General features: G+C 39.2%; 1 protein-coding gene across 15 annotated transcripts in view; it reads right to left on the bottom strand.

Moving 5' to 3' along the window:
- Positions 1 to 17,621, bottom strand: part of LOC102389627 (WD repeat containing planar cell polarity effector) — a 454,572-nt gene that overhangs the window by 395,136 nt on the left and 41,815 nt on the right. For 11 of the 15 annotated variants that reach the window (XM_045162259.1, XM_045162264.1, XM_045162261.1 and 8 more), the window contains one exon: positions 17,146 to 17,280. The gene's annotated coding sequence lies outside the window, so the exon portion shown is untranslated. The remainder of the gene's footprint in view (positions 1 to 17,145; positions 17,281 to 17,621) is intronic. The other 4 variants (XM_045162254.1, XM_045162253.1, XM_045162257.1 and 1 more) reach the window with 1 other exon arrangement.

A 17,621-nucleotide genomic window follows, 5' to 3' on the forward strand; every position in this document is an offset into this window, starting at 1 on the left:
GCATGGCAATCCACTCCAGTATTCTTGCCTGGAGAATCCCAAGGACAGAGGAGCCTGGTGGGCTATGGTCCATAGCATCACAAAGAGTCGGATACAACTTAGCATGCATGCGTGACATCTTAAAGAGAATACTCAGTTTCCTTAAAATTCTTATGTACTATATTATTTTGCACTCATTATTCTAGGGATAATAAAAATAGTCATTATTTTTTCTAGATTTTAAAATATAGTAGTCCATTCTGTTTTGTTGATTCATTCAAATAACTAATACTTATGGAATACTTGTGTGCTAAGCATACTTTGTAAGTCACTTTACATGTATGATTTCATTAATTCTCAAAGCAATTCTATGAAGTAGGTGCCATTATTATCCCATTTTATAAATAAGGAAACTGAAGTGGAGATTAAATAATTACTTTCAATTCAGACAGGTAATGTGTCAAATGCAAACTACGGTGGTTTAGCTCTAAGTCCACTGATCCTCCATGCATTAATTCATCAGAAAGTATTTTCAGAGGGATCATGGAGTATGCACTGCTCTCCTTGATGTCATACAAAAATCTATGCACAATCCCCATATCTTGGGGAGTGTTATAAACTAGTTAATAATGATAATAACATGTGCATTAGTATGAAACTTTATCATTTACAACATGTTCAAACATCCATGAATGTTAAATAACTCTTTAAGAAAACATTGCAGATGTTGATGCAGGCTAGTATGTAATAAAATGCCACAATAGTGATACAGTGATCTAGCAATATAGGCAGACAAAGAGAGGATGGCTGTGGACTAGAGTAGGCAGACATAATTAATGAAGGTGGTAGGTCTGAGCCAGTCCTGGACAGCTGGGGGAGGATTTGGGTGGGCAGGAAGGAGGTGGTATTCTGGCAGCCCCAGGGGCACAGAACCAAAAAAGAGACCAGATCAGAAATAACCTAGGGCAACTGGGGGTTGTGGGAGATAAAGGTGGAAAAGTAGGTTGGGGATAGACTTTAGAGACCTCTGTCAAAGGAATGTCAGGGACTATAAGAGCAAGTAGTTGGTAAGTAATTGGTAACAACCCAGCAGGTTCCTGGGAGGTTATTTAGCTGCTAAAGGTCACTATGCATTTGCAATGGAACTCTCAGAATTGAAAATACTATTCCAAAAAAGAGAAAATACTATTTCAGTGTTAAAGATTCTGCAATTGTCTACATCATTTACTGATTAATAAACCTTTTAGTAATATTTATAAAGTGTTCTGAAAAAACCAGAGCTACTTGATTTATGTATATATGCTAATACTGTTTCATAAAAATTAAAACCTTTTTTGCCTTATTTATGATGCTTTTATACTAATTTGTCTTTGCATACTTTTAAATTCTCCTCTGCACACACTGAGTCTCTATCATTATACCCCCATCCCCTCTCTCCTTCTTGCTCTCTCTTTCTCTCAGCAAAGGAAATTGGTCACAGTAAAACTTATTAATACAGGAATAATGGATATATATATCCATATATATATGGATTATAGATATCCATGTATACATGGATATATATATATCCATATATATGATATATATAATCCATATATATACATACATGATACATATATATACATGGACATATATATATATATACATGATTTTAAAAGGTTTAAAAGGAGCAATGGATATATATATTCATTTATATATATATCCATGATATATATCTATATATCCATATATATATATATACATACACACACATGATTTTTAAAGGTTTGAGTTTCCACAAGTCAGTTCAATCAATTGTGTGAAAAATAATGTGGAAAAGTGCTGCCCAGAATCATTTAGAAATGATTTGGTCAATGATTATTGAAGTGATTCAATCAGAAATATACATCAGTGATAACATTACAGAAAATCTACTGACTTTTTAAAAGATCAGGCAGCTACAGAACCTACAGAGCAAAGGTTCCAAATATCAGTTGTTGAGATACATTATGATCTTTCTTTGATGTGGGTGTAACTTCTTTTTCCCCACGTTTCATATTCTCCTCAAGCATTTCAGGAGATGTACTTATTGTTTAAATAAAAGGATATCAAAATCATTTTTGACTTGAGAATTTTAATCTAAATTAAGTGGGTAGTTGTCTCGGCATTACAAAAATCACAACCTGGATGCCTTCCGGGAAGCAGGAAATAATTCCACTTTATTATGCCCATCTCTATGAACTGAAAATATGGCAAAGCACAAAACCTTTGGCATTTGATTCCATTTGCTGACAGAGCCTAGTTGTCTCTGATAACTAGGACTTGTTATAATTAATAATTTGGACCTGAATTTCTTTACCTTTAGGAGTGGAAATTATAGAAAAGGAAGGTAGAATTCTGAGAACTTGGTTCAAATCTGTGTAAGAAGCATAGCTGAAATGTCCCAGGTGCATATTAGTTATTGTTGGACAGAGAAAAAGGAAGGGCGACCTTTCAGAGATCAATAACAAATAGATTTTTCAAGGTTAGCCTATGAAACCTAGTAGGAAAAGGCAGGAAAAACACTGATAATACTGAGAAGGATTCAACTTCCATCTGAGCAAAGGTTACAAAGTTCTGAGGAAGGGTGAAAGAGAGGGGCAAACAAAAAAAAAAAAGAGGAAGAAAAAAATAACACAGACAAATCAGGATTCAATTTTCAGAAACACCAACCAACAGAATTGCAGAGTCGAATAATGAAAGCGTAAACGATTTGGGCACTACTTTATTTCTTTTGCTTATCTTTTTTTCCCTCTTTTCTTTGATATGAATGTGGTAATGAGAAACCCAAAACAACAGGAGAGAGGTATGAATGAAGGAAGAATGGAGAAAGTGGAATACTGCAGCACTTATTCTCTCATTTCTATCTCCTATATTTAAATTTCAGATAAACAATAAATACTTTTATAGTGTAAATATGTCCCAAATATTGCATGGGACACACATACACTAAAAAATCATTTGCTGTTTATTTGAACTGAGTATCCTGTACTTTTATTTGCTAAATCTGGTAGCCCTAGGAAAGACCCACTAGTCTTAGTAGAGGTGGATCACCCTTTGTTTATCCCCTTAAAAAATTATATTAATTGAAGCAAAACACATGTACAAAAGAACACTTATCATGAGTGTACAGGTCACTGAACATTCACAAATGAAGACACCCATGTAGCCAGGACCTAGGTCAAAATCCAGACTGTTAGCCCCCTAGAAGCCTCTTCTGTGCTCCTTTCCCTCCAGTAAGAATAATTACTACCCTGACTTCTAACAGTAAATCTTCTAGATTTGCCTATTTCACCACTCCTTCTATTTAAGGTTGGTGGCCTCATAGTCTAAAGGTTTCCACCTACTTGGCAGAAACATAGACCCATGGCACCATGTTAAATGTCCCGTTGATTGAATACAGTTGAGGTTAGGGAAGAGTGCTCCTGCCTCCATGTATTAAGTGAATTCTCTAGGAAGTGTATTTATCCATTACCTTACAGGAAAGAAGGTGGGCAGAACCTTCCAGGGAACCTAGGAGGTAATACTTTCCAGAGGAACCAGTAGATAACAAAGGCAGAAATTTAGAAGTGAATCTTCTAGGATATATTATAGTAGGTTATGTACTTTGAACTAGGAGTGATTTCGTTGGTGGTACACTTATGGGCTTCCCTTGTAGCTCAGTTGGTAAAGAATCTGCCTGCAGTGCAGGAAACTGGGTTTGACCCCTGGGTTGGGAAGATCCCCTGGAGAAGGAAATGGCAACCCACTCCAGTATCCTTGCCCGGGAGGTCGCAGAGTCGGGCGCGACTGAGCAACTAACACACTTAACAGAGAGATAGTAAGAACTAACCATTCAACAGACTGTCCCATGTAGAGTTTGAAGGTGATCTTACCCCCCAACAAATAATGCCCATTAGTAGTGTTTATCTTCACTGGCACAGCTTTTTTACATAAAGTTGTTCCATGAGGCCACCTGATACCTCTGAGTCTATAACTCCTTCAACCTATAGAGAGGATACCGGTCTCATGCTATCAGAATGCATTGGAATCATTCCTATGACTAAGGACAGAGGATTAGAACAGAGAAGAAAGTCCCTTCCCATTCTCTCCAGTATTGCTGGGAAAGATAACTGCAGGAAGGGAGCCTTAAGACAGAATGGGATCATCTCAGGACCTTTACATGAACCAGCCTGGAAAAGATGGAGGCTTCAGCAACACACTGAGTTTACTAAATATTCCCAAGTCTTCCTTGCAGCTGAGCCCATAGAGCTGAGTCATTTTATGATAGCTCCTGCATGAAGAACTAGAAGTATATGACATGGCTGGCCAAGGATCCTTCTCCAATTGGATCTGAGAATGGGATTACTGGTGATTCAGTCTAGGAAAGACCTTCAGATATTAGACTGCTGCTGCTGCTGCTAAGTCGCTTCAGTTGTGTCCGACTCTGTGCGACCCCATAGACAGCAGCCCACCAGGCTCCCCTGTCCCTGGGATTCTCCAGGCAAGAACACTGGAGTGGGTTGCCATTTCCTTCTCCAATGCATGAAAGTGGAAAGTGAAAGTAGGAAGTCACTTTGTCATGTCTGACTCTTAGCGACCCCTTGGACTGCAGCCCACCAAGCTCCTCTGCCCATGGGATTTTTCAGGCAAGAGTACTGGAGTGGGGTGCCACTGCCTTCTCCGCAGATATTAGACTGGGTAGTGCCAAAAAGTCTCAATAGTTTCTGAGCAGTAGCATTCCAGGCAAAAGGGAGGCAATGACATTCTCTCTGCCTCTCCAACCAAGTTCAAAACCAAGAAGGTAAAACATGGTACTTCCACTTCCTGTCACTGTATTCCTTCCTTACCTGGTATACAGACTGTCCTATTACAAATACAATGAAAAGAAGGAAGTCTGATATGGTATCACTTACATATATAATTTAAAATACAACATAAATGAACATAGCTATGAAACAAAAACAGATTCACAGATATAGAGAACAGACTTGTGTTTGCCAAGGTGGAGGAAGAGGAGGCAAGGACTATGAGCTTGGGATTAGCAGATGCAGACAATTATATATAGGAGGGGTAACTAACAAAGACCTACTGCATAACACAGGGAACTATATTCAATATCCTGTAATAAACCATAATGGAAAAAAGTAAGAAAAAGAACATGTATGAATAACTGAGTGACTGCTGTACAGCAAAAAGTAAACACAACATTGTAAATCAACTATTTTGTTAGTCACTAAGTTTTATCCGACTCTTTGTGACCCCATGGACTGCAGCATGATAGGCTTCCTTGTCCTCCATTATCTCCTGCAGTTTGCTCAAACTCATGTCCATTCGAGTCAGCGATGCCATCCAACCATCTCATCCTCTGTCTCCCCCTTCTCCCCCTGCCTTCAATCTTTCCCAGTGTCAGGGTCTTTTCCAATTAGTCACCTCTCTGCATCAGGCGGCCAAAGTGTTGGAGCTTCAGCATCAGTCCTTCCAATGAGTGTTCAGGGTTGATTTCCTTTATATAGCGATAATTTTTTTTTGAAAGGAAGTCTATTTGCACTGTTGGTCATGATATCAAGAAAGTAGAACACTATTTAACAATGGGACCTTGATTAAATGCATTATGCTATATTCCACACAATGAAATCTTATCCAGTCTTTAAAATGACATTGTAGAAGAAAACACTACTACAGTCATAGCAGCCAAAGCTAGTCCTATTGATACAAAGCCTGTACTACTACTTGCCAGGTACTATTCTACTTGGCAAATGCTGACTCACTTAAATATTCACAACTGTGTGAATTAGGAACACAGTTGAAAATTATTCCCATTTTTTAGATGAGGAAACTGCAGTACCTTTATCAATTAAAAGACATGCCTAAGGGCCACACAGCAAGTAAGTAACAAAGTTGGTATTCAAATCCAGACAGGCTAGCTGCAGAGTCCACACTGCTAACTGTATGATGACAAAGGAAACTGTTAATCATTTATCAGTAAGGGAGAAAAGCCAGGTTAAAATTAAAAAAAAAAAAAAAAGGTTGGAAAGTGTGATTCCAATTCTATATCAAACATTTAAAAAAATCATGACTATATTATTTTATTACAGAAAAAATTACTGCAATGATACATGTCATAGTGTTAACAATGAGAGATCAGAATTTAAATGCTTCTTAATTCCCTCTTTATAGTATTCTGAATTGTCTACATTTTCTGTAATACACACTTATTGACTATTTTAATGAAGAAAAAATTGTTTAAACAAAACCATATCTTGGTGAAATCAACTCAACAATTGTGACCTTTATGCAAGGCCTCCTAATATGAAAGCAAGGAGAGCTTAGTCATACCCTACAGAAAATGATGTGCCCAGATCACATCATGCCAACCATCTTGCCTCAGAGAAAAGTGAGCTTCAAACTTATTAATGCTTAAATCCAATGCATGGGAGGTGAGCTCTGCAGAGCAGCAAGCAGATGTTAGAAAGCTGAAGCTGGCAGGGACCTCAAACTTCTTGAATCTATGCCCTCATTTGGTAGAAACTGAGGCTTAAGACATTACTCATAGAAAGATGTTTAACTGGGAGGCCCTTATAGAAAAATGGCATTATCCTCAAGAAACAGAACTCAGTGGGAAATTTCACAAGTCATTTAAAATTTAGTCACAAAAAGTCATGGCAATAGCAAGAGGGCATTTGAGAAGATTTTTTATCTTCCTGTGGCCATGAAAGTTTGCTGTGAGTAAGCTTTATGAGTGTATTGTAGCAAAGATTCATGCATATAATTTGGGAGAGTTCGAAATTAGCTATAACTGAGAAGAATCTACTGCAGATGATGACATGGGCATGTAGCCTTCTTTTCCCAGGCTACACCCTCTGACAGGGCTGGGTTACAGACATTCTCCCCGAAGGTGCCAGTAGAGGTAACCCAGTGTTCTTGGACTTCTACTTTAGTCTAGATTCCCTGAGGAAAGGGTAAATTGAAAAACCAAGTCTCCCAACCAGCCCCACCCTTCCAAGACATCATGGTGACTCATGGGAGGATGGTAGAGAGAGCTGACAATCTCTAAGCAACATGGTTTTTCAAAGCTTGACCTTTTCAACAGCCACTCCCAGGAACAGGGCCAATTAGTGAGTCCTGCTGAGAAGAGCAGCCTGTCCTAACAGCTCCCCTCCCAGCTGCATGCCTTCCAGTATCTCTTGCTGATTCCAGGTCTTGAGTCTCCCTGGCTGTGTGGATCACAACAAACTGTGGAAAATTCTTCAAGAGATGGCAATACTAGACCACCTTACCTGCCTGCTGAGAAATCTGTATGCAGATCAAGAAGCAATAGTTAAAACTGGACATGGAACAACAGACTGGTTCCAAATCAGGAAAGGAGTATGTTAAGGCTATATATTGTCACCCTGCTTATTTAACTTATATGTAGAGTACATCACGGGAAATGCCAGCCTGGATGAAGCACTAGCTGGAATCAAGATTGCGGGAGAAATATCAATAACCTCAGATATACAGATGAAGCTATGGCACCCCATCCCAGTACTCTTGCCTGGAAAATCCCATGGACAGAGGAGCCTGGTAGGCTGCAGTCCATGGGGTTGCTAAGAGTTGGACACGACTGAGCGACTTCACTTTCACTTTTCACTTTCATGCATTGGAGAAGGAAATGGCAACCCACTCCAGTGTTCTTGCCTGGAGAATCCCAGGGACAGGGGAGCCTGGTGGGCTGCCGTCTATGGGGTCGCACAGAGTCGGACACGACTGAAGCGACCTAGCAGCAGCAGCAGTAGATATGCAGATGACACCACCCTTATGGCAGAAAGCAAAGAACTAAAGAGCCTCTTGATGAAAGTGAAAGAGGAGAGTGAAAAAGTTGGCTTAAAACTTAACATTCAGAAAGCTAAGATCATGGCATCTGGTCCCAACACGTCAAAGCAAATAGATAGGGAAACAATGGAAACAGTGACAGACTTTATTTTTGGGGGCTCCAAAATCACTGCAGATGGTGACTGCAGTCATGAAATTAAAAAATGCTTGCTCCTTGGAAGAAAAGCTATGACCAAACTAGACAGCATATTAAAAAGCAGACATTATTTTGCTGAGAAAGGTCCGTCTAGTCAAAGCTATGGCTTTTCCAGTAGTCATGCATGCATGTGAGAGTTGAACTGTAAAGAAAGCTGAGTGCTGAAGAATTGATGCTTTTGAACTGTGGTGTTGGAGAAGACTCTTGAGAGTCACTTGGACCTCAAGGAGATTCAACCAGTCCATCCTAAAGGAAATCAGTCCTGAATATTCATTGGAAGGACCGATGCTGAAGCTGAAACTCTAGTACTTTGGTCACCTGATGTGAAGAACTGACTTCTTAGAAAAGACCCTCATGCTGGGAAAGATTGAAGTCAGGAGGAGAAGAGGACGACAGAGGATGAGATGGTTGGATGGCATCTCCGACTTGATGGACATGAGTCTGAGAAAGCTCTGGGAGTTGGTGAAGGACAAGGAAGCCTGGCATGCTGCAGTCGACAGGGGTTGCAGAGTCAGACACAACTGAGCGACTGAACTGAACTGGCTCAATGATGATGTATCACCTCTAGAGGGCAGCTCAAAGCAGGGCTTTAACTGAGTTCTGGAATGATGGCACTGCAGATTTTAAAGAAACTGTTCAAATGTCCTGGAGTACATTAATGAAACAAGCCTATGCTCTTTCACGGAATGTCAGAATTTTCACTGCCTTCTCGAGTCATTTACAGAACTCTTGGACTCCTGTGTACAGACCAAAAATATATACAAGTATTGAAACTAAATGGAACTATTTGATAAGAGTTGCTAGTCTTACAAAGAAAGAACTGAGAGGTTTCAAAGGGAAGGTTTTTATCAGCTGAGATAGTGAACAAGGCATACTCCTGGATAGGAGATGGCCTTTGAGCTGGGCCTTACAGATGGACCTAAATAAGGAAAGATACAGCAGAACAGGAATACCTAGACAGTGAGAAATGTTTGAACAAGATTTTGGAGCTATGAAAGAGTCATAGCACAGCAAAACAAGAAGTTGTTTTTTCTAAGATAGAAGTGTCCTATACCCAAGCCAAGAACTGAGAAGAGAACAATATTTTATCAAATCTAAGATGGCACAAGTGTATCAACTGCAAGATGCACTCTGATTTCAGAGATGTTTTCATCGTTTAAAAGATGTGTTTTACACTTCTCCAAAGAAGAAATACAGATGGCCAACCAAAACATGAAAAGATGTTCAGCATTAATAATTATTAGAGAAATGCAAATCAAAACTACAATGAGGTATCATTTCACACCAGTCAGAAGGGCAGAAATCAAAAAGTCTACTAACAATAAATGCTGGAGAGGGTGTACAGAAAAGGGAACCCCTGCAATGTGGGGAAGAATGTAAATTGGTACAACCACTATGGAGAACAGTGTGGAAGTTCTTTAAAAAACTAAAAACAGAATTATCATATAACCCAACAATTTCACTCCTAGGCATACATCCAGAGAAAACCAGAATTTGAAAGGACACATGCACCCCAATGTTCACTTCAGCACTATTTACAATAGCCAGGACATGGAGGCAACGTAAATGTCCATCAACAGAAGAATGGATAAGGAAATGTGGTAGATATATACAACGGAATATTGCTCAGCCATAAAAAGGAATGAAACTGCATCATTTGCAGAGACGTGGATGTGCCTAAAGATTGTCATACTGAGTGAAGTAAGCCAGAAAGAGAACAACAAATATTGTATATTAACACATATATGTGGAATCTGGAAAAATGCTAAAGATGATCTTATTTGGAAAGCAGAAATAGACACATGAACATAGAGAACAAACATGGATACCAAGGGGGGATGAGGGGGTGGGATGAATTGGGAGATGGATTGATATACACCACTACTATGTATAAAATAGGCAACTAATGAGAAACTACTGTATAGCACAGGGAACTCTATTCCTTGCTCTGTGGTGATGGAAGGAAAGGAAATCCAAAAAGAGGTGATATATGTGTACATATGGCTGATTTACTTTGCTACGCAGCAGAAATTGACACAGCAGTGTAAAGCAACTATATTCCAATAAAAGAAATAGATGGATAAACTGTGGTATATTCATGGGGTGACATATTACTCATCAATAAAAGAAATGCATGCTCAAGAGCACAGGATATGGCAGAACTTTAAAGCATACTGCTAAGTGAAAGAAGCCAGTCTGAGAAACTGTAAGTTTATGATTCCAACTCTTTGACATTCTAGAAAAGGCAAGACTTTGGAGACAGGAAAAAGATCAGTAGTTGCTAGGAAGTTCAGGTGGCTAGAGTGAGGGAGGAATGGATGACTAGGTGGAACACATGGGATTTTTTAAGGCAGTGAAAGGATTCCGTATGATACTATAATTGTGGATTCATGTAATTATCCAGATGCAACCTATGAACTTCTGTTACAATTAATGTATCAATATTGGTTAATCAACTGAAGTAAATATAGTATATTATAGCATAATGTTTATAAGAGGAGAAACAGTGGGGAGGGCAACAAGAGGTTGTAAAGGAATTCTTTGTACTTTCTACTCAATCATTCTATAAACCTAAAACTGCTTAAAAATATAGACAAATTTAAAAAAAATCATATCACTAACAAAAAAAAGGTGTCTTAGAATAGATGAAACACAGTTAGTAAGGGTCATATTATAGAAGGTTTTAAAAATCATATAGGAAGGGTAAATGGTAAGAAAGGGGGAACCTAGAAGGCTTTGGAGCAGGGTTGTGATATTATGCTTTATGAAGATTGCTCTAGTTTCTGCAAGGAGGCCAAGGTGAGCTACGTTGTGCTAAAGCCACTGCATTAGTTCAGGGCCAAAGGAGCTAGAGGGGTGGCAATAGGAACAGAAAGGTCAGACATAAGAGATATTTTCAAGGAAAACCCAAGTGAGTCAACCACATAGACATGCCGAATGAGAGAGGAGTCAAAGATGAATTCCAGATGAGTAATGAGGAAGAATGTGCAATGCCTGTCATATTTTATGTTTCCAACTTATGTTTTCTTCTTGCATGTTTTTTCCTTTCCTGATTTTGTCTAGATAGTAACTTTTGTAATTCCTTTTCTTCTCTATTTACTGTTTTAAACATTTTTTATTCCTATTTTTATAGTGATAATGGTGGCCCTTACATATTTAAGCCTACATTTTTATGCAGACACAAAAAATTAATAGCTACTTCTTCTCAAACGGAATGGAATATTTAATTGATTTTTCTTTCCTTGTCCATCCACATCCTCATCCCTACCCCTTCGGGCTTTGCTGATATTATTACATTTAGAATTTTATTTGGGTCCTAGATTTAGGCACATTTCATATCTAGTCATAAGTGTTAATTAATTATGCTATAAAAGGCAAAGGAGAAAAGGAAAGATATAAGCATCTGAATGCAGAGTTCCAAAGAATAGCAAGAAGAGATAAGAAAGCCTTCCTAGGAGATCGATGAAAAGAAATAGAGGAAAACAATAAAATGGGAAAGACTAGAGATCGCTTCAAGAAAATTAGAGATACCAAAGGAACATTTCATGCAAAGATGGGCTCAATAAAGGACAGAAATGGTAGGGACCTAACAGAAGCAGAAGATATTAAGAGGTGGCAAAAATACACAGAACTATACAAAAAAGATCTTAATGATCCAGATAACCATGATGGTGTGATCACTCACACTCACCTAGAGCCAGACATCCTGGAATGTAAAGTCAAGTGGGCCTTAGGAAACATCACTACAAACAAAGCTAGTGGAGGTGATGGAATTCCAGTTGAGCTATTTCAAATCCTGAAAAGATGATGCTGTGAAAGTGCTGCACTCAATATGTCAGCAAATTTGGAAAATTCAGCAATGGCCACAGGACTGGAAAAGGTCAGTTTTCATTTCAATCCCAAAGAAAGGCAATGCCAAAGAATGTCCAAATTACTGCACAATTGCTCTCATCTCACACTAGCAAAGTAATGCTCAAAATTCTTCAATCTAGGCTTCAACAGTATGTAAGCCATAAACTTTCAAATGTTCAAGCTGGTTTTAGAAAAGGCAGAGGAACCAGAGATCAAATTGCCAACATCCATTGGATCATAGAAAAAGCAAGAAAATTCCAAAAAAACATCTACTTCATGGACTATGCTAAAACCTTTGACTGTGTGGATCACAATGAACTGTGGAAAATTCTTCAAGAGATGGGAACCAAACCATCTTACCTACCTTCTGTGAAACCTGTATGCAGGTCAAGAAGCAACAGTTAGAACTGGACATCAAACCACAGACTGGTTCCAAATCTGGAAAGGAGTACATCAATGCTGTTTATTGTCACCCTACTTATTTAACTTATATGCAGAGTACATCATGAGAAATGCCGGGCTGAATGAAGCACTAGCTGGAATCAAGATAGCTGGGAGAAATATCAATAATCTCAGATATATAGCAGAAAGTGAGGAACTAAAGAGCCTCTTGATGAAAGTGAACAAGGACAGTGAAAAATCTGGCTTAAAACTTAGCATTCAAAAAATGAATATCATGGCATCCAGTCACATCACTTCATGGCAAACAGATGAGAAAACAATGGAAACAGTGAGAGACTTTATTTTCTTGGGCTCCAAAATCACTGCAGATGGTGACTGCAGTCACGAAATTAAAAGATGTTTGATCCTTGGAAGAAAAGCTATGACCAATCTAGACAGCATATTAAAAAGCAGAGATATTACTTTGCCAACAAAGGTCCATCTAGTCAAAGCTTCGGTTTTTCCAGTAGTCATGCATCTAGTCATGCATGGCCATAAAGAAAGCTGAATGCTGAAGAACTGATGCTTTTGAACTGTGGGTTTGGAGAAGACTTTTGAGAGTCTCTTGGACAGCAAGGAGATCAAACCAGTCAATCCTAAAGGAAATCAATCCTGAATATTAATTGGAAGGACTGATGCTGAAGTTCCAATACTTTGGCCATCTGATGCGAAGAGCTGCCTCGTTAGAAAAGACCCGATGTTGGAAAGACTGAAGGCGAGAAGAGAAAAGGACGACAGAGGAAGAGATGGTTGGATGGTATCACTGACTCAACGGACATGAGTTTGAGCAAGCTCATGTCTAGGAAATGGTGAAGGGCAGGGAAGCTCATGTCCAGGAAATGGTGAAGGGCAGGGAAGCCTGGAATGCTGCTGTTCATGGGGTCGCAAAGAGTCAGACATTACTGAGTGACTGAACAACAAATGCAAAATACTCCCCCCAAACAGGATCACTTTCAAGCCATCAAAAATATATTAAAACTTATGGAGACTTCTACTCCAAGGCCTGCTATGAATTTCAGTTTATGGTCCATGTTGTGCTAATTCCTAATAATTCCTAACTATCTCTTAATTGTTGCAATTTTTAATATTGCTGTAATTTCTGTTTTCCTAATTTTTTTTTTAGTTTTACTGCTCTTAAAACTGATTAATTTAGCATATGTCTTATTCTTACCCCAGGATGCATGTTTCTAGAATAAAGTATACAGTTTTAATTTCTGCATCTTAAGGAAACCATGAGAGAGATTCAGAAGGAGCACAGAAATACAATAAAATGCTTGAGGAGCAAGGGCTGCTGCTGTGTAGGGACCAACAATAATCATTAGGGATATTACATTTGGTAAAGAAATGACTTTGGGGCATATGGTTAAGGGTTTTGAAATCAAGAGGCAAAGAAGAGGTGAGTTTACTGGTAGAATACTTATATTAGAACATTTTATGAAACTTCTACGAAATAGAAAAATTAAAGCTGTTAAAGAAGTAGTTTTCCTAGACACCTTGTTTTGCCTCTTCATGTCTAATCATTATCCTTCTCTGCCCTGCTTCGGCCCTGGGAGGCTGACTAATATGCACAGTATTAACAAACTCCCTTTCCCTCTGGCCAGGGTTGGGTGTGGCCAGTGAGGTGGTGATGAGAAGCCCGGGGGCAGGAGACTGCGAGATATTTGTTCCCCAGCTCCTTCTCTACCATGGTGTGCAGGGTTGGCTGAGTCTATCTACTGCAAGCTGCCACTCTTGTCAGAGAGCTCTCTTCATAGTCTTTCTGGGTTCTGGGAAATATATCCTCCCTTGCCCACTTAAGACTTGTGGGCAGTAAGAGCTCCCCATTGTGCTCCCCACATACTACTTTATCCCTTGCTGATGTCTATAAACCTTGCCCATACCTTGTAAATAGTGCATTTACTAACTTCCTTCAATTGCCTGCATGGAGTATGCAATCCATGTCCAGACACATGCTGGACCCTGACTGACACATTATTGCATCTAGAGATCCCAGCACCCAAGAAATAGTAATAGTAGAAAGCACAAATGTAAAAATGTGACCATGGTTAAAAGAGATGACCCTGACTTTGGCCACTGTGTATCATTTTGAGATGGTATTATTGGAACCAGGGGATACTGGTTGGGCTTGGTGGTTGAGTGAATATAGGCTTTTGCTTTTAGAGAACAAATATTACCACCATCAATAATCTTGAGACATGGTTAATCCCCATGTAGGGAAAAAAGTGATACTACATCACTGTATCACAAGGAGGGGCTTCCATGTGTCTCTGGATTAAGGATCCATTTGTCCCTAGACCTTGAAATATGAAGAGCAGGTTTGTGCAGGTGGTCAGCTATTTTCAGGGCAGTAGCATCATTAAGCTTCTGGTTTTGTCAGGAATGGCAATATAGACAACAGCAGTACAGAGAAGAAAATAATCAGTACATGAGGTCTTGGGGTAAGGCACTCCTAGCCTGGAAAAGCCTTGTATCTACTTCTTAGCCACACTGAAAAGTGGGGAGTATTATCAGGATGTTCTCTTTGGGCCAAAGGGAAGAGTTTCTTTTTCCCAAAGATAAAGTGGGGGCAACAGTGGGCATTGGTGGGGAGAACTAAGTCCATGACAGAAGAACATTCCTGAAGGTCAAAGCAGCAAGGAGAAGGCCAGAGGGGACACACGGAAAGCTCTATTTCAGAGAGCTTTATATAACAACAAAGGTGGTACAAACAAAGTTTCAGAAATTGTTGAGGGCACTTTGAGAGAAGTGAATTTCCAGCACACAGGCCGGTAGGAGAGAATGCTGCCATAATGTTAGTATAAAATGAAAGGATACTTTCCATTGTAAGTCATAGACTACAAAGTTGGGAATACATTGGTTACAGAAATAGCTTCCAAAGGGTCAGGTAAACCCTATCTCTAGTGGACTGATAGCAGTTTACTTATGGAAAGTGAAATATATTCCTGAGGACTGATACTGAAGAAATCAAGGTTCCCTTCCACAAAACTCCCTTTGAACTTATGCTTCAGTCAGAATGCAAGATTAGATGGGTATGGCAATATTCATGGATTTTGTTTTCATTGAGGTTCTGCAATTCATTTTTCCCTGTACTAGAGACAGGAATAGTTCTTGAAGCTTTCACAGGGCTGATGTGATGCCTGATTCCTATTTTGGTTTAAAGGAACTTAGAATCTCATTAGTGGCCAAACCAACTCTCGTTAGTCATATGAATCTTGCACGTTTACTAAGAACTTGTCCTCTACTCTGGCAAGAAGCAAGGGCACTATGTGCCAGCTAAAAGCACATCACCTGACAAACTCTAACATAACATGAAGCCTGGACTCAGTTTATGTAAGCAGTATACCCAGGTATCATCTAAAAATATTGTTATGAGTTATTAGCTTGGATCAGATACATTTCTCCAGATTTTTTAAATGTATGAAGAGTAGCTTCATATATTAAGAGTTCTGTAAAAGCTCAAGAAGAGAAATTACTGAGAATAAATATCAACTCTCATAGGAAAAATAATTTCTCCTGTCCTTGGAAAACATTAATCAAACTTGAGGGGCCCAGCTAGCTTAGCATCTCAAGATGATAACCTGGGATAAAGAGAAATTGAGACATAAGGTTTTAACATAAACTTTCCTATGAACCAGATCCTCCTGAATATGGTTAGAGTCTGAAATTTCAGGCTTTCTCCTGTCCACTACCACCAATTATGTATGACTGGGTTCAAATATTCTACCTCAGGGGCATTTTGTTTCTCCACAGGCATAAACATTCCTCTCTTCCCAGGAACTTGTGAGCCCTCCTCAAGGAGTTTTTTGCCATGTGAGGGAGGGAGACCCCACGTAGTCTGATGTACCTAATCTGTTCCTGTGACATCTGACAGAAGAGTGCATCTGCACGGCTGCCTTGCCTCCCTGTACTCTTTCGACCTTTCTGTTTACACTTGAAGTTATCTCCAAGAGCATGTGACTCAAGCAGCATAGGATCAGGGATCAGGGCTGAAATATTATAGACCCAGTGGATTAGCAGCCAAGGAGCAGTTCCTCTGACTCAGACTATGCAGTGTTCTGAGGTTTCATTTTCTGGCAACCATGTCACTCAGACTGTAATGGCTTTGTAATTCTGAGGAGTAATTCTGAATTACAACATGGCAAGATCCCTGATGGATGAGCTCATTTTCTGGGTGTACTATTTGGGCACATTATGTCAACTATATTAACTTGAATAAAACCTGCAAGGAAGAGGAGGGTTTTTGTTTCTAATTTAGTTCATGTTAACTCTGTTAAGGTTGTGATTCCATTGCTCATCCTGACTAGCATGTGGTTACAGGGATGGCAGAGTGTTTCCTGTATCAAGAGGTCAGACATCCTAACATTGCCTTTTTACTGGCACTGCAGGATAGGTGTTGGCTGTCTACCATTCAGTATCTACTATATCTTTAATATCAATGTCACAAAAGGAAATGTCTATGGGGACAGTCAGAAAACTGAACACAGGCATGGGCTTTCAAGAGTCCAGTCTGTTTCTACAACAGGCAAGTTAGATTAGTCTTCATACCAATTTGCCCACAGCAGAGCAACAGCTTTTAGGAAAATAGGCAGATGTCTTCTTATATGAAAATTAAATGGTAATTAATTTTAGTCAAACATTCAAAGTATGGGTCCTTATGCTGAAAGGGCACAAACCTGACTTCTGGCAACTTTAAATTGTTTTTCAGATTTTTTTTTTCTCAGAACAGACCTTATCAGAATTGGCTTCTTCCCTTAAAGCAATTCTTTTAATTGACTTTGTGGTTAATTATAGTACAAATGCGGCCAAAGGGCAATAGATCTGCACTGATGGAAGTATTTCAAAGAATTCACGTGGCAGAAACTTACCTGGATTGTTGCTTTAGTTCTGTCTGTCCAGGAGCAGAGGTCAGTTGGCTAAAACACCTTTGCTGTCAATAACTTTATGCCCTTTGATTCTTCAGAAAATCCTCCTTAGAGGCTCACAGGGATGTGCTCCTCCTGCTAAGATAACGTTCATTGTATTAATGCCATGGGTTTTCCCCTTCAGAAGTAAATTTAGGAAAACAGTTTATCATTTTTCTTAAAAAGGTTAAACAGAATTTATTTTATGATCCAGTAGTTCCATCCCAGGTATATAACCAAAAGAATTGAAACAGGTACTCAAACAAATACTTGTATATGAATTTCATAGCAGCATTATTCACAATAACCAACGGGGGAAACAACCCATCAACAGATGAATGGATAAACAAATTATGGTATACACATATAACAGATGGAGGAGGGCATGGCAACCCACGCATTCCTCATGGACAGAGGAGTCTGATGGGCTACAGTCCATG

The sequence above is a fragment of the Bubalus bubalis genome, chromosome 12 (assembly GCF_019923935.1).
Source record: "Bubalus bubalis isolate 160015118507 breed Murrah chromosome 12, NDDB_SH_1, whole genome shotgun sequence".
NCBI lineage: Eukaryota > Metazoa > Chordata > Mammalia > Artiodactyla > Bovidae > Bubalus > Bubalus bubalis.